This window comes from Gossypium hirsutum, chromosome A08, assembly GCF_007990345.1.
Source record: "Gossypium hirsutum isolate 1008001.06 chromosome A08, Gossypium_hirsutum_v2.1, whole genome shotgun sequence".
In the NCBI taxonomy this organism is placed as follows: domain Eukaryota; kingdom Viridiplantae; phylum Streptophyta; class Magnoliopsida; order Malvales; family Malvaceae; genus Gossypium; species Gossypium hirsutum.
The window spans coordinates 12,680,919-12,708,251 of NC_053431.1; the positions used below are offsets into that span (position 1 = coordinate 12,680,919).

Below are 27,333 nucleotides of genomic sequence, written 5' to 3' on the forward strand. Positions count from 1 at the left end.
AATTAGTTTGAGCAAGCTTGGTGGTTATAAATGTTTATTATCTTTGGTGTATGTTTGAAACTTGTTGTGCTTTTGGTCATTAGTTAAATACCTTTAGTGATTAGCTTGATATATGGTAAACATGTGTAATGAAATGGAGACTTTGAAAATTTTTTGTAAATATTGAGTATGGATTTGTTTGAACGTTTAAATTGTGGTACCAATGATGGTACATTGGATAGGCAATTAGATCAAATGAGATATGTATTTTGGTCACTTTATTCATGCCTCTTTGATGATCGTCAAATCGTGATAAGTTTTAAATTTATAATTGACCGTACTTGAAAACTAACTATTATCACGATGAAGGCAAGTGCACCTATCGAACAGTAGTATAGTTTATAGCAAGACCGGGATGTCGAACCCACGTAACTAAAAGTGCCAGTATTAACTTTCTTTTTATTATCTAGCCTAAAATTAAGGGGATTTGTTTTAACTAAACTAATTAACTAAATTAAGAATGCACAAAAAGTAAATTGGGGAAATACTTTTAGGAAAAACTGATTGATTTGGACAATACCCAAGGGAAAATCCACCTAGACTTCACTTGTTATTTGACTCTGAATCAGACGATTTATTCAATTGACTTGAACCGTAGAAATCCCTAAGTTATATTATTATCTCTCTCGAGACTAACAATGTCTAAACCTAGGTTGATTAATTGAAATCTCTTTCTAATTAAAACCCCTAGTGTTGCATTAACTCGATCTATGGATTCCCTTATTAGGTTTCACCCTAATCTGGCAAAATTATGTCGCCCTATGTCTAAGGGTGCAAGCAACTCTACTTAATTATGCTAGATCTACTCTTAGACAGGGACATTTGCTCCTGATAAACCGTAATTTATACATATTTCTATCCCATGCTTAGCACATTTTATGGATATTTTTTCTTAGATTTGGTGAATTCAATGCTCCTAATGCCTTAATTTCATGTTTTATACTTAGGTGAGCATAGGAGAGTGAAAGGAAAGAGAATCTGGCCAAAAACGGAAAAAATGGGCCAACTTACGAAATCAACATAGCCTGGACTTCCTCACATGGGCAGACCACACGGCCGTGTCAATTTGGCAGAATCGAAGCACAACTCACACGGGTAGACCACACACCCATGCCTATTTAACAGGCTTGACCACGGCCTGAAGTAATCACACACGGGCGTGTCCCCGTCGAGCCCAAGTAGATTCCTATTTGCAAAAGGCCACTTTTGAGGGCTCTTAGGCATTCCAAAGCCTATAAATACACCCTAGAATAGGAGAAAAGAGGGGGACACAGAGGAGGAAGCAAGGAATTACTCAAGGAAAGCCGATCGATCCATCTGAGAAGCCGGATTCTCCATCAAGACTGAAGATCTCCCTTCAAATTCCCTCAGGAGTTTTGGGTTTTCTTATGTTTTGTTATTTTTATTCTTTTGATATGTTTTCTTTCATTATTATGAACTAAAACCCCTAAATACCTAAGGGGAATGAAACCTAAGACGGATCTTGTTATTATTATCTGAATTGTATGATAAATATTTGACTTGTTCTTAATTATGTGTCCTTAATTCTTGTTTTGATATTCCAAGATATTGATTCAAGTTAAGCTCTTATTCAGAGGAGGAATAGACCCTGTCTAAGAGAAAATTTGTCATAATTAAGCGGAGTTGATTGCGCGCCTAGAGATAGGGTGATAAGATTTTCCTGGATTAGGGTGAAACCTAATAAGGAGATCAATAGATCGAGTTAATGCAACCCTAGGGTGTTAATTAGAAAGAGATTTCAATTATTCAATTTAGGGTTAGACGTTGTTAGTCTCGAGAGAGATGATAATATAACTTAGGGATCTCTACAAAACAAGTTGAATGAGTAAATTGTCTGATTCAGAGTCAAATAACAAGTGAAGTCTAGGTGGATTTTTCCTTAGGTATTGTCTTAATCAATCGAGTTTTCCAAAAAGTATTTTACCCAAATTTCTTTTCTGTGATTTCTTAGTTTAATTAATTAGTCAGATAAACAAAACCCTTATAGTTTTTTAGGCTAGATAATAAAAAGAAAGTTGATACTAGTACTTTTAGTTCCTTTGGGTTCGATAATCCGGTCTTGCTAAAGCTATACTACTGTTCGATAGGCATACTTTCCTTCATCTTGATAATAGTTAGTTTCAAGAACAATTCATTATAAATATTTAAAACCAGTTACGAATATCACGTACCAAGTTTTTGGCGCCGTTGCCGGGGAGCTAAGATATTAGGAACACTCGATTTTTATTACTTTAGCCATTTACTTTTACTGCAATTTAAATTTATTTCTAATTTTTATTACTACTTCTTCTTTTTCCTTTTTTTCTAGCAGGTTCTTATAGTTTATGACTAGAAGAAACCTATCAGGACCATTACTTTTTAATAGTGAGATCAATCGCACAGCTCGCAGAAACAAAAGAGAAATAAGGCGAAGCTTAAGATACACAGAGGACGAGCAAGTGGACAATATTCAAACCACAACCAAGGATATGACTGAAAATCAGGAAAACCTGATACCTCCTGCGATTGCTGTTAATCCAGTAAATCAGAATCCTGCTCCACGTACTATGTATGATTATGCTAAACCTACTTTAACAGGAACTGAATCGAGTATATTTAGACCTGCTATTTCCGCAAATAATTTTGAACTGAAACCTAGCACAATTCAAATGATACAACAGTCTGTTCAATTTGATGGTTTGCAGGATGATGATCCAAATGCTCATTTGGCGAATTTCCTAGAATTCTGTGATACATTTAAAATTATGGCGTTCCTGATGATGTCATATGTCTTCAGTTGTTTCCCTTTTTATTGAGGAACAAAGCTAAACAGTGGTTGAATTCGTTACCACGGGGGTCAATCACTACTTGGGAGCAAATGACCGAAAAGTTCTTATTAAAATATTTTCCATCGGCTAAAACGGCTAAATTACGTAATGATATCTCTTCTTTTGTACAGATGGATTTAGAAACACTCTATGATGTATGGGAGAGATATAAGGACCTTTTGCGAAGATGCCCTCACCATGGGTTACCACTCTGGCTACAGGTTCAAACTTTTCATAATGGCCTGAATCCTTCGACTCGAAAAATGGTTGACGCAGCTGCTGGCGGAACCATCAATAATAAAACACCTGAAGATGCCTATGAATTTATAAAGGAGATGTTACTGAATAACTATCAGTGGCAAATCATGAGGACAAAGCCAACGAAAATAGCCGGTGTTTACAACGTCGATTCGGTCACCATGCTCTCTAATCAGGTATAACTCTTGAATAAGAAAATTGATGGTTTTCTTAGTTCTTCACAGGTTCACCCAGTAATGCAGTACGAAGCAAATGGAGGTGGATCGAGCAATTCAGAATACCCACCTTATGGCCACAACATGGAGAACGAGCAGTTAAATTACATGGGTAATAATCCTCGATCTCAAAACAATCCTTATAGCAATACTTACAATGCAAGTTGGGGGAATCACCCAAATTTTTCATGGGGAGGCCAAGGAAATCAGAAACCACCACCCACTCCAGGCTTTCAGCAACCACCATACCAGCAAGAGAAAAAGTCGAACCTTGAGAAGATGCTAACCAAATTCATCTCGGTGTCAGAGACTCATTTTCAGAATACCAAGCCGGCACTCAAAATTCAACAAGCACCGATCCAAGGGCTCGAAACTCAAATTAGACAGCTGGCTAAGATGATTTCAGAAAGAGCACCAGGAAATCTACCTAGTAACACTGAACCCAATCCAAAAGCACATGTGAAAGTAGTTACACTGAGGAGTGGGAAAGTGTTAGCTGAATCAGAAAAGAAGCCATATCACAGATGCCTACATACGCAAAATTTTTAAAGGAGCTCCTAACAAAGAAAAGGAAGTTTGAAGACTTATCTATAGTGGAACTTAACGAGGAATGCTCGGCTATACTCCAAAACAAACTTCCAACCAAACTAAAAGATCTAGGAAGTTTTACTATACCATGCTTAATTGGTAGTTTTAACGTTGATAAGGAACTAGCTTATTTAGGTGCTAGCATTAATTTGATGCCATAAAAAATATTTAAACAACTTGGTTTTGGGGAACCTAAACCCACTAGGATGAGTATTCAACTAGTTGATAGATCTGTTAAATATCCTAGGGGTATTATAGAGGACATACTTGTAAAAGTAGATAAATTTATATTCCCTGTTAACTTCGTTGTGCTTGATATGGATGAAGATGTTGAAGTGCTTTTAATCTTAGGGCGTCCATTTTTAGCCACTGCTAGGGCTGTTATTGATGTTGGTGATGGTAAAATGATACTTAGAGTAGGTGACGAAAAAATCATTTTTAAAATTTATGATGCCATGAGATTTTCTAGGGAACAGGATGACTCATGTTATTTTATTAACTCTATTGATCATGCTACTTAAGATTCTTTTCAGGAAATCATACACAAGGACACGTTGGAATTGTGCCATACCTAAGGAGAGGAGATAGATGACGATGATTCTGAGATAGGTAAAATAAAAGCTAAACTGAACTTCAATGAATCTTCCCAAAGACAAGCGGAATATGAGGACATTAAGGGGAACGATGATTTTAAGCAAAAACCCTCTATTGAAGAACCTCCCAAACTGGAACTCAAACAATTACCAAATCACTTGGTATACGCATTCCTTGGAAATAATTCTACATTACCAATTATTATTGCTTCTAACTTGCAACCCAAGGAGAAAGAGGAATTAATCCAAGTATTAAAAGAACATAAAAAGGCAATAGCTTGGAAAACTTCTGACATTAAAGGGATCAGCCCTTCTTTTTACACCCACAAAATTTTAATGGAAAATGAATATAAACCATGTGTGCAAGCTCAAAGATGACTGAACCCCAACATGAAGGAAGTTGTTAAAGTCGAGGTAATTAAACTTCTAGATGATGGAATTATTTATCCTATTTCTGACAGTTCTTGGGTAAGTCCAATGCAAGTTGTTCTTAAGAAAGGAGGCATGACTATGGTAGCCAATGAGAAGAATTAACTAATTCCAACTAAGACAGTCATAGGTTGGAGAGTTTGCATTGACTATAGGAAGCTAAATGATGCCACGCAAAAAGATCACCTCCCCTTACCATTCATTGACCAAATATTGGAAAGACTATCAAGGCACATTACTACTGCTTCTTAGATGGACTATCTGGCTATTTTCAAATTCCAGTAGCTCCTGAAGATCAGGAAAAAATGACATTCACATATTCATACGGTACATTTTCTTATCGAAGAATGCCCTTTGGATTATGTAATGCTCCTGCTACGTTCCAGCGCTGTGATATCATGGAGGTATTTATGGATGATTTCTCGGTATTCGGTAACTCTTTCCATCTTTGCCTTAAAAATAATAAGATGTGAGGAAACGAACCTTGTACTTAATTGGGAAAAATGTCACTTTATGGTTCAAGAAGGTATTCTGTTAGGACATAAAATTTCTAGTTAAGGGATTGAGGTTGTTAAATCTAAAGTCGAAATCATTGAAAAATTACCTCCTCCTAGTTCGGTTAAGGCTATTAGAAGTTTTTTAGGACATGCTGGGTTTTATAGAAGATTTATTAAAGATTTTTCTAAAATAGCTAAGCCTTTGATCAAATTACTAGAAAAAGATGTGCTCTTTAATTTTGATCAGGAATTTTTAGAAGCATTTAATACTCTAAAGGATAAATTGATTAATGCTCCAATTATAATAGCACCTGATTGGAATTTACCTTTTGAACTAATGCGTGATGCGAGTGACTTTGCAGTAGGTGCAGTTTTGGGACAGTGAAGGGACAAGCACTTTCAACCTATTTATTATGCTAGCAAAACTTTGACAGCCGCACAGGAGAACTACACCACCACGGAGAAAGAATTGTTAGCTGTGGTTTTTGCATTCGATAAATTTAGGCCATATCTAATATTGTCTAAAGTTGTCGTTTATACTAACCATTCTGCCCTTTGCTACCTGTTAACTAAGACTGATGCAAAACCTCGACTCATTCGATGGATTTTGTTATTGTAGGAATTCGACTTGGAAATTCAATATAAGAAAGGAGCAGAAAATCTTGCAGCTGGTCATTTACCCAGGCTTGAAAACTCAAGTACTAAAGAGCTAGATGAAGTGGAAATAAATGATTCGTTCCCTGAAGAATAATTTTTTTCTATTTCTGACTCGGAGGTACCTTGGTTTTTAGACATCGCGAATTTTTTAGTCGCTAACATTATCCCAAAAGGGTTGACATATCAGCAAAAGAAACGATTCTTTTCTGATGTGAAAAACTACTTTTGGGAAGATCTTTTTCCGTATATGTGCAGATCAAGTCATTCGATGATGCATTACAAGAACAGAAGCATTAAAAATCTTGGAACATTGCCACTCAGGACCTGCTGGAGGACATTACGGTGGAAATAAGACTACACATAAAATACTTGAATTAGGTTTTTATTGGCCGACCTTATTCAAAGATGCCAACAGGTATGTTGTTTCTTGTGACAAATGCCAAAGGACAGGTAATATCTCTAACCGTGATAAAATGTCTCAAGCATAAATGCTTTCATGTGAAATATTTGATGTTTGGGGTATCGACTTCATGGGTCCATTCCCTAGTTCATTTGGGAATAAATACATCTTAGTACTGTCGATTATATGTCTAAATGGGTTGAAGCCCAAGCTCTGCCTACAAATGATGCTAGAGTAGTGGTACGTTTCCTTAAAAAACTTTTCTCTCGATTTGGAACACCTAGATTAATCATCAGAGATAGGGGGACTCATTTCTGTAACGCACAATTTGAAAAGACCCTTAAAAAATATGGAGTTTACCACCGGACAGCTACCCCTTACCACTTTCAAACTAGTGGCCAAGTCGAAGTGGCAAATTGAGAACTTAAACGTATCCTAGGAAAGACAATAGGATTAAATAGGAAAGATTGGGCAATGAAAGTAGATGACGCATTATGGGCTTATAGAACTGCTTTTAAAACCCCTATAGGAACATCACCATACAAACTCGTTTATGGAAAAAGTTTTCATCTACCATTTGAGTTAGAACACAAAGCATTCTGGGCTATAAAACTTCTAAACTTTGATCCCAAACTTGCAGGTGAAAACAGATTGATGCAGTTAAATGAGTTAAACGAATGGCGAACCTATGCATATGAAAATTCAAGACCATATAAGGAAGCAACGAAACGACGCCATGATGCTCGGTTAAAACAAAATAAACAATTTGAAGTTGGAGATCTTGTACTATTATATAACTCGAAACTCAAATTGTTTCCTAGGAAGCTTAAATCAAGATAGTTAGGTCTGTTCGTAGTCAAAACAATTTTCCCATACGGTATTGTAGAAATAAGTCACCCATCGCAAGGTACTTTCAAAGTAAATGGACATCGCCTCAAACCTTACAACGGTGAGAAATTTAAAGATGACAGGGAGGAGCTACGGCTCCACGAATCTCCTTAAGTATACTCACACGGTAAAGTCTAGCTTAGACTTTAAATAAGCACTTCTCGGGAGGTAACCCGAGCACTAACAATATTACTTTCTTTAAATTTTAGTTTTTAAAATCTAACATACTAGCCAAATCATTGAACACAGGCTTTCCAAAACCACACGGCCAGGCACACAGGCGTGCCTTATGCTATGCCTACACCACGAGTAATGACATGGCTGTGTGACATGACCGTGGATGAAACTGTCAAAACAACACGGACGTGTGACACGCCTATGCCCTACACCCATGGTCGACATTATCAAAATAACACGGGCGTGCGCTTGGGTACACGAGCGTGGGAGAAGCAAACCACATCGCCCACAGTCGTGCAACACAATCAAGCAGCCACATGACCTAAACACATGGCCGTGTGATGATCTCTCAATTCTCGACAAACACGGGTTGGACACATACCACACGGGAGTGGAACACGGCCATGCCACTTTTAAAATTAGATTATCTCTTTTATTTTATTTTCTTTTACCTTTGTTTCTACTCTAATTTATTTGAAGTCTCATTTGTGTTTAAACACGGCTTATCTTTATGATTACTATCAGATTATTCCCTCAATTCTCCTTTTATCCTTTAGAATCATGTTTGCCCTCCAGCTTTATTTGCAATACTCGCTTTCACTAATCCAGGAATTTCATCCATTTTTAACTTAGGAAGTTTCACTTCTCTCCCTATCTTATGAACTTATATTTATATTGGGCAATATATCTATCTTTGTACATTGAGGACAATGTACACCTTAAGTGTGGGGGGTTACTTACATCTATATCAGAAAAATCCCTAAATTTTGTCTTATTCTCATGGATCTTCTCATATCATTATTAAAATGAATTCTGATTAGTTTATAATGTTTATTGATATATTTTGAATTAAAACATAGGCATTTATGCATTGATTGTTTAAACTTTAAGACATTAGGGAATCAAGCATGATAAGTTGATTTTTGAAGAATTAAAAACTTTTAGGTTGTTTCCCCAAGTTTAGGTATTATTTTGAGTTGAAATTCACAAGTTTAAACATTAAAAAGCCATAATTTTTGTGAGATCTTGAGCCTTTAGAGCATCTATTATTTCTTTCATGCTCACTTTCATTATGAGTGCATCAATATTGAATTGTTATTCTAGAACTTGCTTGATTATGCATGTCAAGACCACACCATTTGATTTGATATGTCAAAATGATAAAGGCACTTTGGTCGCGATTTTTGTGAAAGGTAAGTTTTAAATATTTATAATTAATCGTTCTTGAAATTAATTACTATCGTGATGTAGGCAAGTGTACCTATCAAACAGTAGTATAGTTTTAGCAAGACCGGGTTGTCGAACCCAAAGGAACTAAAAGTACTAGTAATGACTATCTTTTTATTATCTAGCCTAAAAATAATGTGGTTTGGTTTTAACTAACTAATTAACTAATCTAAGAATTCACAGAGAATGGAATTGGGGGATTACTTTTGGAAAACGATTGAATTAAGATAATACCTAAGGAAAAATCCACCTAGACTGTACTTGTTATTCTGGTTCTAAATCGGCCGATTTATTCATTTAACTTGTTTCGTAGAGATCCCTAAGTTATGTTATTATCCCTATTCAAGACTAGTAACGTCTAATCCCTAGATTGAATAATTGAGACTTTTCTCTAATTAACACTCTAGGGTTGCATTAACTCGATCTATGGATCCCCGTATTAGGTTTCACCCTAATCCGGTAAAATCTTGTCACTCTATCTCTAGGCGCGCAATCAACTCCACTTAATTATGAAAAATGCACTCTTAGACAGGGTCTATTCCTCCTCTAAATAAGACCTTATCTTGAAGCAGTATCCTGGGATATCAAAACAAGAATTAAGAACACATAATTAAGAACAAGTTAAATATTTATCATACAATTCAGAAAATAATAACAAGATTCGTCTTAGGTTTCATTCCCCTCAGGTATCTAGGGGATTTAGTTCATAACTAAAAAGGAAAACATCTCAGAAGAATAACAAATACAAAACATAAAGAAAACCCAAAACTCCTGAAGGGAAGAAGGGAGATCTTCAGTCTTGATGATGAAACCGACTTCTAAGATGGATCAATCAGCTTCCTTCGAGTAATTCATTCCTTCCTCTCCGTGCCTCTCACTTTTCTCTTCCTTTAAGGCGTATTTATAGGCTTTAGAATGCCTAAAAACCCTCAAAATTAGCCTTTTCCAAATTGGACTCAACTTGGGCTTGGAAGGGACACACCCGTGTAAATCGTGCTTCGAATATGCCAAATTGACACGGCTGTGTGGTCTGCCCGTGTGAGGAAGTCCAAACCATGTTGATTTTGTACTTTGGCCTATTCTCTCTGTTTTTGGCCCGTTTCTAATTCCTTTCACTCTCCTATGCTCTCCTAAGTATAAAACATGAAATTAAGGTATTAGGAGCATCAGATTTACCAATTCTAAGGAAAAATCATCCATAAAATGTGTTAAGCAAGGGGTAAAAATATGTATAAATTATTGTTTATCGCTCTTAGGTTTAACCCACTCACTCCATAAAAGCCTACCTTCACAATTAACCCTTAGTGAACCCCCTTGAGCCTAACAACCAATTCATTGATTTACCCTCAATATTAACCCATAACTCATTATTGTTGAAATCCCCTAAATTAATTTGATCCCTATTTTTGTCAAAATCTGAGTTGGAATAGTTGCTTAGCTATGTTTTATTCTATTTTATAATTTGACTTGTTCTTAAAATATATATATAAATGTATACATATTAGTAGTAGTGATCTTCTGAGCTAAAGAAGTTAAATTCCATATTTTGAGAAAAAGCTCTGCTGTACGCAATTGATGACTAGTCATTTTTTAGTTAGGCAATTTTTCAATTCAATCTCAATTTTAACCCTTTCTTTTAGCTTTTGACCACACCCTCTAACCAAAGCCACGTTACAACCCTCTAAAGACCTTTTGATTGGTTTTTCATCTCAATTCATAGTGGTGGAGATTTGATTTTCATGCAAGCCTATGGTAATGACTTTTCATTTTTGACTATTGAGTGCTTCATTTATTGTACTTAAACACCTTGAGTGATTTGAGTGAATCTTTAGTGAGGATGTGAAACTCTGTGATATTTTGAATCAAAGGTAATTACTTAAATGAGGGGAGAAACCTATGTTTTCATAATAAAATGCTTAACTTGGAATGTTTGAAACTTTGATGTTCTTTCAGTTGAATTTTCAATGTATGATTACCTATGGATTATTTTGAGATATTATCGATAGAAATTATAAGTTGAGAAGAATTTATTTTGATTATGAGTTGAGGATTTTGCTTGAGGACAAGCAAATTCTTAAATGTGGGGGTATTTGATAAACAATAATTTATACATATTTCTATCCCATGCTTAGCACATTTTATGGATGATTTTTCCTTACATTTGGTGAATTCGATGCTCCTAATGCCTTAATTTCATGTTTTATACTTAGGTGAGCATAGGAGAGTGAAAGGAATGAGAAACAACCCAAAAACAGAGAAAATGGGCCAACATACGAAATCAACACTGCCTGGACTTCCTCACACGGGTAGACCAGACGGCCGTGTCAATTTGCCAAAATCAAAGTAGATTCACACGGGTAGACCACACGCCCGTGCCTATTTAACAGGCTTGACCACGGCCTAAAGTAATTACACACGGGCGTGTCCTTGTCGAGCCCAAGTAGAGTTCTATTCAGAAAAAGCCACTTTTAAGGGCTCTTAGGCATTCCAAAACCTATAAATACACCCTAGAAGAGGAGAAAAAGGGAGACGCGGAGAAGAAAGCAAGGAATTGCTCAAGGAAAGCCGATCATCCATCTCAGAAGCTGGATTCACTATCAAGACTGAAGATCTCCCTTCAAATTCCCTCAGGAGTTTTGGGTTTTCTTATGTTTTGTTATTTTTATTCTTTTGAGATGTTTTCTTTCATTAGTACGAACTAAAACCCCTAAATACCTAAGGGGAATGAAACCTAAGATGGATCTTGTTATTATTATCTAAATTGTATGATAAATATTTGACTTGTTCTTAATTATGTGTCCTTAATTCTTACTTTGATATTCCAGGATATTGATTCAAGTTAAGCTCTTATTCAGAGGAGGAATAGACCCTGTCTAAGAGTAAATTTGGCATAATTAAGTGGACATGATTGCGTGCCTAGAGATAGGGTGATAAGATTTTGCCAGATTAGGATGAAACCTAATAAGAGGATCCATAGATCGAGTTAATGCAACTCTAGGGCATTAATTAGAAAGAGATTTCAATTATTCAATCTAGGGTTAGACGTTGTTAGTTTCGAGAGAGATAATAATATAACTTAGGGATCTCTACGGAACAAGTTGAATAAATAAATCATCCGATTCAGAGTCAAATAACAAGTGAAGTCTAGGTGGATTTTTCCTTAGGTATTGTCTTAATCAATCGAGTTTTCCAAAAAGTATTTTCTCCAAATTTATTTTCTGTGATTTATTAGTTTAATTAATTAGTCAGATAAACAAAACCCTTTTATTTTTTTAGGCTAGATAATAAAAAGAAAGTTGATACTAATACTTTTAGTTCTTTTGGGTTCGATAATCCGGTCTTTCTAATGCTATACTACTGTTCGATAGGTACACTTGCCTTCATCGTGATAATAGTTAGTTTCAAGAATGATTCATTATAAATATTTAAAACCTGTCACGAATATCACGTACCAGCTCCTCTGAATAAGCACATCAATACTTGAATCAATATCTTGGAATATTAAAGCAAGAATTAAGAATTCATAATTAAGAACAAGTCAAATATTTATCATATAATTCAGAAAATAATAACAAGATCCATCTTAGGTTTCATTCCCCTTAGGTATTTAGGGGATTTAGTTCATAAACGTAAAAGAAAACATCTCAAAAGAATAATGATAACAAAACATAAAGAAAACCCAAAAAACTCCTGAAGGAAATTGAAGGGATATCTTCAGTCTTGAAGGATAATCCGACTTCTGAGATGGATCAGTCGGCTTTCTTCGAGTAATTCCTTGCCTCCTACTCTGTGTGTCTTTTTCAGGTACCTCCTGGGGTGTTTATATAGGCTTTAGAATGCTTCAAAACCCTCAAGAGTGGCCTTTTCCAAATAGGACTAGACTTGGGCTCAACAGGGACACGCCCGTGTGACACGCTCGTATGCAAGTGCTTCAATCTGTGTTCGAGTCTGTTGAATAGACACAAGCGTGTGGTCTACCCGTGTAAGGAAGTCCAGGCCGTGTTAATTTCTCACGTCGACCCATTTTCTTCGTTTTTGACCCGTTTCTCACTCTTTTTACTCTCTTATGATCACCTAAGTATAAAACATTAAATTAAAGGATTAGGAGCATCGAATTCACCAAATCTAAGGATAATTCATCCAAAAAATATGCTAAGCATGGGATAAAAAATATGTATAAATTGCGATTTATCAAATACCTCCACACTTAAGCATTTGCTTGTCTTCAACAAAAATCCTCAATTCACAATTAAGAATTCATTTTTTCTCAACTTATAATTCTTATAAAAAATATCTCAAAATAAACCATAAGTAATCATACATTGAAAATTCAACTAGAAGACATTAAAGTTTCAAACATGCAAAGTTGAGCATTTAATCACGAAAACATTAGGTGTCTCCCCTCATCTAAGTAATCACCTTTGATTCAAAATATCACAGAATTCAACATCCTCACTAACGATTCACTCAAATCACTCGAAGTGTTTAAGGAAAACAAATGAAGCACTCATTAGTAAATATGAAAAGTTATTACCATAGGCTTGCATGAAAATCAACTCTCCACCACTATATATTGAGATGATACATCAATCAAAAGGTCTTTAGAGGTTTGTAATGTGGCTTTGGTTAGGTGGTGTGGTCATAAGCTAAAAAAGAAGGTTAGAATCGAGACTGAATTGAAATTTTACCTATCTAGAAAAATACTACAATTGACAATTTACATTCCTAATTTGAGCTCTTCTTCATGGATAACATCGTTTTAATCTAAGCATTACATAATTTCATAATAAATTTTTTTAGGAACAAATCAAATATTATAGAAATTTGCTAAAAATAAAACATAGCTAAGCAGTTTATTCAATTCAAATCTCGACAAAAATAGGGATCAAATTAATTGAGGGGGTTTCAACAATAATGGGTTATGGATTAATATTGAGGGTAAATCAATGAATGGTTTGTTAGGCTCAAGGGGGTTCACTAAGGGTTAATTATGAAGGTAAGCTTTTATGGAGTGAGTGGGTTAAACTTAAGTGTCTTTATCATCTCAACATATCAAATCAAAGGTGTGGTCGTGACATGCATAATCAAGCAAGTTCTAGAATAACAATTCGATATTGACACACTCAAAGCAACAATAAAAGTGAGCATGAAAGAAATAATATATGCTTTAAAGGCTCAAGATCTCACAAAAATTATGGCTTTTTGATGTTTAACCTGTGAATTTTAACTCAAGGCAATACCTAAACTTAGGGAAACAACCTAAAACTTTTTTAATTCTCAAAAATCAACTTTATCATGCTTGATTCTCTGATTCCTTAAAGTCTAACAATCAATGCATAAATGCCTATGTTTTAATTCAAGACATATAAAAAAATCATAAATTAATCAAAATTCAATCTAATAATGATATGAGAAGATTATTTGAGAACAAGACAAAATTCAGGGATTTTTCTGATAATGATATAAATATCCCTCCACACTTAAGATGTATATTTTCCTCAATGTACAAAGTTAGATTTTCTGAAAAATATAGATATAAGATCATAAGATAGGGAAAGAAGTGAAACTTCCTGAATGTTAAATGGATTCCTTGAATTGGAGTTATGGATAGTAATCGGCCAAGGCTAGGATGAGATTGAAGGAGGATACTCCGGTGGTGGTAGAGGTTGGGTTCCACAAGTGCTGCGCCAAAAGAATATTATAACTAGTGGTAGCTATGGTCATGGTCAAGCAAGGCATGGCAGTCGTGGAGGACATTTTCCATCGGAGTTGCAAATTCCTAAGTAATAGTGAGCTTTGGAGCTCTTTATAACTGCGATAAAATCAATAACTCTTTAAGAAACATAAAGTAGCATGGTTACTCGTAAAGAAATGGACGAAAATATAAATTTTTTATTATAAATTATAAAACCTAAGGATGAAGTAATAATAAAATTAAAGAAAAATAAAATAAAAAGTAGTTTTAAAAAGATAAAGTAAAAACATAAAAATAATAAATAAAAGTCTTTAAACATCTTCATCGCCAGATGGTTCGTGAGGTAGGGGCGGCAATAAGATGTGAAGGTGCTGGAAAATCTGAAGTAGAGTTGCATCAATGTGATCAAAGCGCTGAAAACATTGCTGCTCGAATCGAGTAAGGCGTTCAGAGATGTCAAAGAGGGAAGCCACCGAATGAACTGGACGATTAATAGGTGGTGGTTGAGAGGCTGGATCCTCGTGAGGTGGAGGGACATCATTAGCAATGTTTTTTGGGTCCTTCTGCTTTGCTAACTGGACGAGGCGGTACTGGGGAGGATCAAATCCATGTTGGCCACAAGTGTGGGTATAGAAGCCGTGTGATTCTTGCAAGGGTGAGAAGAGGGGAAAGGGGAAAGAGAGGGGAGAAAATAGAAGAAGAATGGAGAGTTTAGGGTTGGCCGGTCGGTAGGAGGGGAGAGTTTTCGGCGGCTAGTGTTAGGGTTTTGTGGAAGGAGATGATGAATACTAGGGGTTTATATAGATATTGGGGCACACGGGTGTGGGGCACGCTCGTGTTCCCTTATTTCAGCCAGTGTATTTCGTGATTTTCAAATTTGGGCACTTCTGAAATTCAGCCCACGCCCGTGTTCTTTGGGCGTGTTGGTGCACACGGCCGTATCTCACGGTCGTGTCCTGCTTCATTCGCTTCTCCCAACCTTTGTATATATGCGCACACCCATGTTATTTTGACAGTATCGACCACGGCTGGTGGGCACGGGCGTGTCGAACACTCGTGTTATTTTGGTAGTTTCGACCATGGTTTATAGACACGGGCGTGTCGCACTGCCGTGGCAATGTGTCGAATCCTGTGTTAGGGAAAAAATTTACTTTGTTTTCACACTGCCGTTTCGCACGGTCGTGTCGCCTCCCGTGGTGTAAGCACAGCCTAAGTGTTCGCCATGGTTTTTGCTCCGCTTAATTATGCTGGATCTACTCCTAGACAGGGACTTTTGCTCCTCTGAATAAGCACATCAATACTTGAATCAATATTCTAGAATATTAAAGTAAGAATTAAGAACTCATAATTAAGAACAAGTCAAATATTTATCATATAATTTAGAAAATAATAACAAGATCTTTCTTAGGTTTCATTCCCCTTAGGTATTGAGGGGATTTAGTTCATAAATGTAAAAAAAATCTCAAAGAATAATGATAACAAAATATAAAGAAAACCCAAAAAACCCCTAAAGGAAATTGAAGGGAGATCTTCAGTCCTGAAGGATAATCCGGCTTCTGAGATGGATCAGTCGGCTTTCTTCGAGTAATTCCATGCCTCTTACTCCGTGTGTCTTTTTCAGGTACCTCCTGGGGTGTTTATATAGGCTTTAGAATGCTTCAAAACCCTCAAGAGTGGTCTTTTCGAATAGGACTAGACTTGGGCTCGACAAAGACACGCCTGTGTGACACGCCCGTTTACAAGTGCTTCAACCCGTGTTCGAGTCTATTGAATAGACACGAGCGTGTGGTCTACCCTTGTAAGGAAGTCCAAGCCGTGTCAATTTCTCACGTTGACCCATTTTTTTCACTTTTGGCCCGTTTCTCGCTCTTTTTACTCTCCTATGCTCATTTAAGTATAAAAAATGAAATTAAAGGATTAGAAGCATCGAATTTACCAAATCTAAGGATAATTCATCCAAACAATATGCTAAGCATGGGATAAAAAATATGTATAAATTACGGTTTATCAAATACCCCCACACTTAAGCGTTTGCTTGTCCTCAAGCAAAATCATCAATTCACAATTAATAATTCATATTTTCTCAACTTATAATTCTTATCAACAATATCTCAAAATAAATCATAAGTAATCATACATTGAGAATTCAACTAGAAGATATTAAAGTTTCAAACATTCAAAGTTGAGCATTTTATCACGAAAACATTAGGTGTCTCCCCTCATCTAAGTAATCACCTTTGATTCAAAATATCACAGAATTCAACATCCTCACTAATGATCCACTCAAATCACTCGAATTGTTTAAGGAAAACAAATGAAGAACTCATTAGTCAATATGAAAAGTTATTACCATAGGCTTGTGTGAAAATCAACTCTCCACCACTATATATTGAGATGATACATCAATCAAAAGGTCTTTAGAGGGTTGTAACGTGGCTCTGGTTAGGGGTGTGGTCATAAGCTGAAAAAGAAAGTTAGAATCGAGATTGAATTGAAAAATTACCTAACTAGAAAAATACTACAATTGACAATTTACATTCCTAATTTGAGTTCTTCTTCATGGATAACATCGTTTTAATCTAAGCATTACATAATTTCATAATGATTTCTTTTTTAAGAACAAATTAAATATTATAGAATTTTACTAAAAACAAAACATAGCTAAGTAATTTATTCAATTCAAATCTCGACAAAAATAGGGATCAAATTATTTGAGGGGGTTTCAATAATAATGGGTTATGGGTTAATATTGAGGGTAAATCAATGAATGGTTTGTTAGGCTCATGGGGGTTCACTAAGGGTTAATTATGAAGGCAGGCTTTTATGGAGTGAGTGGTTAAACCTAAGTGCCTTTATCATCTCAACATATCAAATCAAAGGTGTGGTCTTGACATGCATAATCAAGCAAGTTCTAGAATAACAATTCGATATTGACGTACTCAAAGCAACAATAAAAGTGAGCATGAAAGAAATAATATATGCTTTAAAGGCTCAAGATCTCACAAAAATTATGGCTTTTTGATGTTTAACCTGTGAATTTCAACTCAAGATAATACCTAAACTTGGGGAATCAACTTAAAACTTTTTTAATTCTTAAAAATCAACTTTATCATGCTTGATTCTCTGATTCCTTAATGTCTAACAATCAATGCATAAATGCCTATGTTTTAATTCAAGACATATCAATAAAAATCATAAATTAATCAAAATTCATTCTAATAATGATATGAAAAGATTATTTGAGAACAAGACAAAATTCAGGGATTTTTCTAATAATTATATAAAAATCTCCCCCCCCCACACTTAAGATGTACATTGTCCTCAATGTACAAAGTTAGATTTACTGAAAAATATAGATATAAGATCATAAGATAGGGAAAGAAGTTAAACTTCCTTAATGTTAAATGGATTCCTTGAATTGGAGTTATGGAAAGTAATCGGCCAAGGCCAGGATGAGATTGGAGGAGGATACTCCGGTGGTGGTAGAGGTTGGGTTCCACAAGTGCTGCGCCAAAAGAATATTATAACTAGTGGTAGCTATGGTCGTGGTCGTGCAAGGCATGGCAGTCGTGGAGGGCCTTTTCTAGTGGAGTTGCAAATTCCTAAGTAATAGTGAGCTTTGGAGCTCTTTATAACTACGATAAAATCAATAACTCTTTAAGAAATATAAAGTAGCATGATTACTCGTAAAGAAATGGACAAAAATATAAATTGTTTAATATAAATTATAAATCATAAGGATGAAGTAAAAATAAAATTAAAGACAAATAAAATAAAAAGTAGTTTTAAAAAGATAAAAGTAAAAACATAAAAGTAATAAATAAAAGTCTTTAAACATCTGCATCGTTAGATGGTTCGCGAGGTAGGGGCGGCGATAAAATGTGAAGGTGCTGACAAATCTAATGTAGAGTTACATCAATGTGATCAAAGCACTGAAAATATTGCTGCTCGAATCAAGTGAGGCACTCAGAGATGTCAGAGAGTGAAGCCGCCATATGAACTGAACGATGAATAGGTGGTGGCTGAGAGGCTGGATCCTCGTGAGGTAGAGGGACATCATCAGCATTGTCCTCTGGATCCTCCTGCTCTGCTGACTGGACGAGGTGGTACTGGGGAGGATCAAATCCACGTCGGCCACGGGTGTAGGTATTGAGGCCATGTGATTCTTGCAAGGGTGAGAAGAAGGGAAAGGGGAATGAGAGGGGAGAAAATGGAAGAAGAATAGAGAGTTTAGGGGTGGCCGGTCGGTGGGAGGGGAGAGTTTTTGGCGGCTAGGGTTAGGGTTTTGTGGAAGGGGATGATGAATAGTGGGGCTTTATATAGATATTTGGGCACACGGCCGTTATTTCAGCCCATGTATTTCGTGATTTTCAAATTTGGGCGCCTTTGAAATTCGACCCACGCCCGTGTTCTTTGGGGGTGTTGGTACACACGGTCGTGTTGCACGGTCGTGTCCTGCTTCGTTCGCTTCTCCCACGCCTTGTATATATGCGCACGCCCGTGTTTTTTTTACAATATCGACCACGGCTGGTAGGCACGGTCGTGTTGCACGCCCTTGTTAATTTGGTAGTTTTGACCACAGTTTATAGACACGACAGAATTGCCTACGGCCATGTCACACGGCTATGGCAATGTATCGATTCCCGTGTTGGGGGAAAAACTTTTCTCTGTTTTCACACGGCTGTGTCGCCTCCCGTTGTATTAGTACGGCCTAAGGCATGCCCGTGTGCCTGGTCGTGTGGATGTGGAAAATCTAAGTTCAAGGACTCAGTTAGTGATTTAGATGTTAAAAACTAAAATTTAAAGAAATCAACGCTGGTAGTGCTCGGGTTGCCTCCCGAGAAGCGCTTATTTAGAGTCTAAGCTCAACTTACCTCTCTTGTTTTGTGGTCATAGTGGTGCGAGGAGTTTACACTCCTCTTTACTGCTACCAATTTTATCAAAATAAGGTCTGAGTCGAATATTATTTACCTTAAAAATTCTTAATACAGTATGTGTTACCTCGACTGTACCATGTGGGAAGATGTTCATTACCGTAAAGGGAGTTGCTCTGTCCGTATTGTGCTCTATAGTAGTGATTCAGGGGTTATTTTCATCTAATAATACTTTGTCCCCAACTTTAATTTGTTTCATTTCATCTCTATGTTCATTGTGGTGTCGCTTTGATTTTTCGTGTGCTTTTGGTTTTTCCTTGATAGGTGTTCGCCATTCATCTAGTTCTTCGATCTGTAGCCTTCGTTCTTCATAGATGGGTCCTTTGTTGTTACTTGAACAAGGCTCATTTATGCTCGCCGAACGTGTTTCCTGCAAAGAAGGTTGTACCACATGATCAGTATTAGTAACACGATTCATATAACCTCTCTCAATATTCGATTTGTTACTCGAATTACGAGCTTGAAGAGTGATTGTTTCATCACCCACATGAAGTGTGAGTGCACCTGTACCAACATTGATAATTGTTCTAGCAGTTGCTAAAAAAGGCCTTCCTAAAATTAAAGGCATGCCACTATCCTCTTCTATTTCTAGAACAACAAAATCAATTGGGAAGATATATATATCAATTTTAACAAGTACATCTTCAATAATAGCCCTAGGAAATCTTATTGTCTTATCTGCCAATTGAATGCTCATCCTAGTTTGTTTGGGTTTCCCAAGACCTAGATGTTTAAACATTTTATAGGGCATGACATTAATGCTAGCCCCTAAATTAGCCAAAGCATTGTTAACGTTTAAACTACCAATTAAACAAGGAATCGTAAAACTCCCTAGATCTTTCAATTTGTTAGGTAGCTTATTCTGTAGAATGGTTGAGCAAACTGCGTTCAACTCTACATGCGACGCCTCATCTAACTTCCGCTTATTTTCCAAAAGCTCCTTTAAGAATTTAACCGTGTTTGGCATCTGCGAAAGAGCTTCAATAAACGGTAAGTTAATGTGTAATTTCTTTAATAATTTAAGGAATTTACCGAATTTTTTGTCCGTGTGGTCTTTCCTTGTCGCACTGGGGTATGGCACACGAGGTTTGTACTCCCTACTTACCGATTTCTGCTCACTGTGGTCTACCTCACCTTCACCTTTACTTACCACAATTCCTTGCCTCGGTTCTAGTTTAGGTTCAACTAACCCTTCTTTTTCTCGAGCGGTAATCGCATTGAGTTGTTCCCTTAGGTTAGATTCAGTGTTACTTGGCAAGCTACCTTGTGGTCGTTCAGAAATTAATTTGGCAAGTTGGCCTATCTGAGTTTCAAGCCCTTGGATCAATGCTTGTTGATTCTTAAGTGTTATTTTGGTATTCTAAAAATGAGTCTCTGACACCGAGATAAATTTTGCTAGCATCTCCTCAAGGTTCGACTTCTTTTCCTGCTGGTAAGGTGGTTGTTGAAAACCTGGGGGATGTTATGGCCTTTAATTTCCTAAACCACCCCATGAGAAGTTGGGATGGTTCCTCCAACCTGCATTATAAGTGTTATTGTATGGGTTATTTTGAGGTCTAGAGTTATTGTTACCCATTTATTAAACTTGTTCATCCTCAATTCTAGGATTGAAGGATCGATATTCTGTGCGTACTCCTCCTCCATTGGAATCATACCTCATCATGGGATGTACCTGAGTAGAACCGCACAAATCATCAATCTTTTTATTTAAAAGTTCTACCTGGTTAGACAGCACAGTGACCGCATCGAGGTTGAAAACATCGGCAGCTTTTGTCGACTTTGTTCTCATGACTTGCCACTGATAATTATTCAGTGACATCAGGATCCTCACTTTCTTCAACTCGCTGTTGTAGAACAGAATCTCCAACTACTCGGTAGAGGTCCCAATCTGTGATTGTGCTCTAGCTCTACCTTGTTTTCTTTACGTTAGCAAGAATCTCAGCTTTTAAACACAAAATTGTTATCGTAAAGAGGAAGTAAGTAGGGCCAGAACGTCTAGTGGCGCAATTCCTCATCTCTCGTAGGATGATTTTCCCCACATATTGGTCTTTCCAGTTAAAATTGAATATAATAAAACCATTCGCGCTAACGAGATTGTAGTCCCATGCGAACTAGGCATAAGGCTGAAACGGATGAAATAGAACCATACCTTTGCAAGTGGTGTCAAAGATTCTCTTTGACAAGTGTGGATTCCTTGCTTTGACATAGTCCACTTAGAACCTGGAACTATAAGTTCCTCGAGAATTTCTTGCAAATTTTCAGGCTCAATATTACTCATCAAAGAGGAATATTCATCGTTTTCGAAATCATGTAATTCAAAGAACTCATTAATAACATTTGAACTTATTGGTACCTTGATTCCGCGAACTGGAACTTCTGTCAAATCACTTGAGGTTAAATTCACGTAGAATTCATGAACTAGTTCCTCATCCACACTAGGCCTCTTTTCACAAAACAATTCTCAATTCAGGGCTTCAGCAACTTGACGAATACGTGCCATAAAGTCTTTGTAGTTGCCCTCTTTCAAAGTGAAGCCTTTCTCTGGATGCATCTGTTGATTTTTGAAGATACTCTCATATCTTGCTTTGGCTTCTTCATAATGGAATTTGTTTTGTGTTTCATCAATTTGGGCACAAGCACGAGTTCTCTTGCAAGGCATGATTAATCTGAACAAAAGATGGGAAAAAATATTTTATCAAAAATTTAATTCACAAAATTTATTAATAATTCAGTAAATTGAAAAATTAAATAATTAAATAAAATTAAAATTTGGGAGAAAACAAATTTTCTTACCATCTTTTTTTTATAAAACTCAGAACTCCTAAAAATAATTAATAAACAAAATAGGTCAATTTAAAGTGGGTTGGAAGATTTTGGCTAAGAGGCTTGGTGTAGGTGTGTGCCGCACAAGTGCCGGATAGCAAGCAGGCTCGTCGAGCAGGAGCAAGAAGCAGCACAGCTTGGCGCGATGAACTGCACGGGTAGCAAGCCACAAAGCTGAATAGGAAACAGCTTAGGCGCGCGCACGCTGGAGCTGGAGCTGGAGCAAATGCAGCGCCAAGATGCAAGCCTGGTGAGTGTTGGAGCTGGATGTGCACAGGTGCTAGAGTAAGACGGGGCACGCAATGCACCTCGCGATGGAGGCAGGTGTGCTCGGCGTGTGCGATGGAGCTGGGCTACTGGGTGCTTGCTGGCCGAATGGCTGCTAGGCTAGGGGCTTGCAGCACTTTAAGGGTTTTGGTGTTTGGGATTTTTAGTGATGAATGAATGGAGAAGGTAGTATTTATAATGAAAGGAATAGGACTTAAAGTAGAATTCTTAGAGAAATTTAATAATTAAAAACTCTAAGTTCTAATTTTAATCCAAGTTAACAACAATTAATAATTAAATATATGCATATTAAATTATTAATGCTATTAATTTATTTAAACAAAAATGAGATATGATTAAAACTAATCCTAATTCTATGTGAAATTGATAAAAATTAATATAGATATAATTATATATTAAAGATTATCATCTTATTATTATTAAAAACTTGTCAAATAAAATATGATGAAATTAACACTAATCCTAACTCTATATAAAGTTTATAATAATTAATATATATTATAATGGATATAATCATATATTAATAATTAGGCATCTAGTTTTTATTATTTACGAAGAGAGCAACCAAATTTTGAAAATAATTCAATTAAGTCCCTAGACTTAATGAAAATTTTAAATTAAGTTGCAATTTAAAACTTAGGTCAAAATTGACCTCTTTATTTGATAAACTAAAAATTTATTTTTTTATTTAGGGAATAATTTCTTGAAAATTATATTAAAATCAATTCTGAGGAAAAATTGGAGGGGTCACAAGCGGTCCCACTTAAGTTCCAATCTCCTAGATAGAATTGATTTAAACATACTAATCTCGAAAATATACCCTAAATCATTTATTAAAAGGAAAATAAGAAAATTTAAACAGTTGATAGAATGAACGAAATTTGATTCCGTTCAGTCTTATCTCCCCAATAATGTTTCAGACGCTGAGCATTAACTTGAAAATTACCTCCCTTACCTTGGAGTTCAACAACTCCGTATGGATAGACGCGATAAATCATAAATGGACCGAACCAATGTGATTTTAGTTTACCTAGAAAGAACTTTAATCTAGAATAAAATAACAAGACTTGCTGACTTGCTTCAAAATCTCGAACTCAAATGTGCTTGTCATGTCATTTCTTAAGTCTCTCCTTGAGTAATTCAGCATTTTCGTATGAGAACGTTCAGAATTCCTCTAGCTCATTGAGTTGGAGCATTCGTTTCTCTTTAGCAAGCTTAAGATCCAAGTTGAGTTGTCGAAGGAACCAATAAGCTTTGTGTCCTAACTCCAAGGGCAGATGACAAGCTTTCTCAAAGACCAACTTGTAGGGTGATATCCCTAAAGGTGTCTTGTATACTGTCCTGTAAGCCCAAAAAGCATCATCTAGTCTTTTGGACCAATCTCGTCGGTTCGGGAAAACTACCTTCTCAAGTATGCCTTTGATCTCCTTATTTGCCAGTTCAGCTTGCCCATTTGTCTGCGGATGGTAAGCTGTAGCGACCTTGTGTTTTACTCCATGTTTATCTAACAACCATTTCAACCATTTGTTCACAAAATGGGACCCTTTGTGACAGTCTAAATTAGACCCTAGTTGGAATGTAGTTTCGGGGCCATAAGACCGAGTCCCAAGAATTTATTTAAAATTTAGTTGCATGTCCTCTATGTGTATTAGTGCATGTGTGAAAATTTGATGATTTAATTTAGACTTATGAATGTGAATTTCGTGTGATTGACTTAGTTGAGAACTTAAGAAAATATGATAGGGGAATGTGTAAGGACCAAATAATAACAAAGTGAGGGATCTTGGGTTTGCATGTCAAATTGCCAAAAAAACCCAAGTAGTGGCCGGCCATGCCATGATGCCCATCCCTTAGGTTGAATTTCAATGCAATTATTTATTAGTTAACAATTAAAATAAATAAAAGAAAGGAATTAAAAAGGAAAAGATGAACAAAATGAGGAGGGAAGAAGGAGTGTTCATGTTTTCTTTCTTTTGCAATTGTCGTAACTAGAGGAAGAGGAAGAAGGAAGATTCGGCCAAGGTGGTCCTCTAGATTAAGGTATGTTCAAGGTTATTTTTGGAAGTATATACAACCTTTAGGTGATGAGTCTAAATTCTATCTATCTCATGGTTGGATTTGGGGTTGTTGGAGAGTTAGGATTCGGCTAAGGAGCTTAAAAATTTTAGTTGATACCTTGATGCTATTAGCAGGCTAGTTATATGGATGTGTTAAGTTGCTTGTTATGTTAGCATGAAAGTTGAAATTGTTAAGCTATTTTGTTGGAGGTGCCGAATTTAGGACTAAGAAGAGAATGAGTATTCGGCTAACATAGTGGAAAGGTGGGTGTTGCCGATTGTTAGATTTAGACTATGGGAGTGGCTATAATGGGCATTAAGATGTGGAACTTAAGAAATGTAGTTATATGTGGATTTACATGCTGTTACAAATAGATGTGAAAATATGCTAGATTAGGAAAATTCGATCAAGTGTTCATGAGATGAAATTAGGTGTTTAAATCATGTTATAGTTGACATTGTACATATATACATACATTCGGCCATCTAATTGAGTATGAAGGTGGTGTTAAATCTAATTGTGATGCCCATTCGGAAGTATATATACATATATATATACATAAGTATGCCCATTCGTGATGTTACCTTTAATTATGTGTATAATCGACTAAATGGGTAATTAGTGAGGATGGTTGCCGAATATACAAACATACATATGCATGTGTAATTGAATTATGAATGTTTAGCAAGATGGTTAAACTAGTTGATTTATTGATTAAGCTCAAGGAGTTAAAGGAGGAGAATCAAGCAAAGGCAAAGAAAAGATCATCGAGTAGCCGAGTTGGAACCGTCTTACCCAACACAAGGTAAGTCATTAAGCATATATTTGGTATTGATTTAAATAGTCATAATGTCTATGTAATTATGTCGAATGAAATGATAAATATATATACACGTATGCATGGGGTGATGAAAGTATTGAATGAAAAAGAAAAGAGGTGAGGTGTATTGAGATGTAGATTTCGGCACTAAGTGTGCGGGTATAAACAATTATGATCATGAGATTGGCACTAAGTGTGCGGGTTTAAATTGCATAGCACTAAGTGTGCAAGTTTGATTATATAGCACTAAGTGTGCGAGTTTGATTATGTAAGTACTAAGTGTGCGAGTTTGATTATATAACACTAAGTGTGCGGACTTACTATATGTATTTGAAGCACTATTGACACTAAGTGTGCGACCTTATTGAGTTGGTCACGGACAGCGGACGAGTAAGTGTCTTGAGTTCGTGGCTAATAGACGTTATGTTTATATTTGGAATTCTTGCTTGATAAGTTTTGAACCTATGTGATAATTATACTTGATGTGACGTACATGAGATTCATCGTGGAATAGAGGGAATGTTATTTAGTTGCATGAATGTAACGAGAATGAAAGCATCCATGGAAAATGCCTCAAATACCATGTTGAGTAGCATATGAAAAATTGATGTAGTACTTTGTATGATATTGAGCCGAAAGGTCTAAGGAACCATGGCATAGTTGGTATGGGTGGAGAGAATTAACCCCTTTTCACTTGTTTTCTCATGTGATAATTTATTAATGGATGATTATGCAATGCTTATGACTTACTGAGTTATATACTCACTCGGTGTTTGCTTGTCACCTACTTTAGGTTTCTTGGACTCGTCTTTTTGCGTGCTTGGGACCGTCATCGAAGTCATCACACCAGCTAGCAAGTTTTGGTACTTTCTTCTTAGTCGGTCTAGGAGAACATTTCGGCATGTATAGGCTATTATGTTGTGTTTGAACTTTGGTATGTAAACTTTCAGCCATGCGAAAATGGTATAAATGTTAATTTGGACTTTGGGTCCTATGATATTTAGTTATAAATCTTAGTAAATGGGTTTTATAATGTGGTCATGACTGATATTGGGCCAATTCGGTTTTGGTTGAATAATAGTTGAGGCCTATTCGATTTTTATGCCATATGTCATGGTTGATTATTTTTGGTGCTAAAATTCATGATATGGCAATAGTGTAGTAGGGAGATGTTTGACAATGATTAGCCTTTGGCATGGCTAGTCATGATCATAATTGGTGATAGGTATGATGAATCACTCGTTAGACCAAGGAAAATCACGAAATAGGCATAGTCTGCTTTAGTAACAGATGCTGACAGCAGCAGTGTTGTGAGATTGAAAAATCACTAAAAATAGTAAAAATAGAATTAAATAATGAATAAATTAGGTAATCGAAGCTTGATGAGTCTATTTTCATATGGAAGAAACGATATGAACTTTATGTTAGGAGATAATTAAATTCTTGTGAAACAGTGCCAGAGCGATTTCTGGATCCCCTGTTATGACTTATAAAATTCACCGTAAATTTTATCGAGATAATTAGAGGTCTTACCTTATATGTACAGATTTCTTATCGAGACTAGTTTCATTAGAGACAAACGGAATAAGTATTGAAGCTCTGTAAAGGGAGATATCTAAGTCATAATGCACAAAGGTCAGAGTAGTCGAACCCAGGAACAGGGACGAATTTAACTAATAAACTGTACCAATTTGCCTGACCAAAAATTCTACAAAAATTCTACCATATAGATATATGAGTCTAGTTCCGGGGAAAATTTACGGAACTGGATTTCGAGTTTCAGAACTCAAGATATGATTTTTAAAGTGACTAGTATGCAGATTGGCAGCTTGTCTGGGAAATTTTTAATAAGTGGTTTGAAGTCTGTTAACACCTCGTGTTCGACTCCGGCGACGGTCTCGGGTTTGGGGTGTTACACC

At 36.2% G+C, this 27,333-nt stretch overlaps 1 non-coding gene across 1 annotated transcript; it reads right to left on the reverse strand.

The window, feature by feature from the left end:
• Window positions 1-2,965: 2,965 nt before the first annotated feature.
• On the reverse strand, window positions 2,966-3,072 carry LOC121205708 (small nucleolar RNA R71). Its single transcript, XR_005900784.1, has one exon. It is a non-coding gene; the product is annotated as a small nucleolar RNA R71 (small nucleolar RNA).
• Between the last annotated feature and the right edge of the window lie 24,261 nt (window positions 3,073-27,333).